Below are 953 nucleotides of genomic sequence, written 5' to 3'. Positions count from 1 at the left end.
TAGGGGTCAGAACCAACTCCATGGCACCTAACAACAACAACAATTAGACATTCAAATGGAGATTATCAATTATCAAGTTACAGACATCCATCTGGATTTGAAGGCTAGAGAGAAAAATTTGGGATGCGGGATGTGTGTGTATGTGTATACACATAAAAATTTAAATACTTATAGAATAAATGTATGTAATATGGATTACAGGTCCTAGTATGGTATTGTAGGATAAGAATTGGACAGCTAATCACAAGGTCAGTGGTTCAAACTCTTAAACCACTCCTGGAAACTCTATTCTAGGTCAGTAGGAGTTGAAACCAACTCAATGATACTTAACAACAAAACATGGATAATATTACCATATTTTCACACAAATAATGACAAATTATATGTTTTGCATGCTGTGCAACTCTATGCATTATTCTCAAAATCATGATAAACCAGTATTTCTTTTTATGTTGCTCAGTACAATTTCAATTCTTTTTCTGTCTAACTGATTTAATGCTAAGTTTTCATCTTGATGACTGTTGGCCCAGAGGTTTGGTTCTACATCAGCTTAACCTGGAGTTTCTAAAGCAGCTCTGCAAACTGCTTTCTCCAGTTCAGGAAGAAATTACTTTTTCTGTCTGGGGCACAGCCCACACCAGTGTGACCAGCCCTAGTACAGGAAGTATACAAGTGTTAACACCCAGGTCGGAGAGAACACTCAAACAGGAGAGATCATTTGTATCTCCTGCTCCTATGGATACTGAAGGGCATTCTTGACAACTGTGGGTGTCCGTTGCTTCAAGGAGCTGAGTTCAAGAAACCCATGGCCTCCAAGGGGACAGATCATGCATTGCTCATACCTTCACCATCCTGCTGTCCAGCTTCCTGTGGGGCTGTCACGATAGAAATCCCCTTTAAGGAATGCTACTGAAAGTGCCATCGGCTGCCAAAAGAACCAATAGATCTGTGTT

This window comes from Chrysochloris asiatica, unplaced genomic scaffold, assembly GCF_000296735.1.
Source record: "Chrysochloris asiatica unplaced genomic scaffold, ChrAsi1.0 scaffold00270, whole genome shotgun sequence".
Taxonomy (NCBI): Eukaryota; Metazoa; Chordata; class Mammalia; order Afrosoricida; family Chrysochloridae; genus Chrysochloris; species Chrysochloris asiatica.
The sequence above is the reverse complement of the archived record's forward strand: the minus strand, read 5'-3'. Positions refer to the sequence as shown.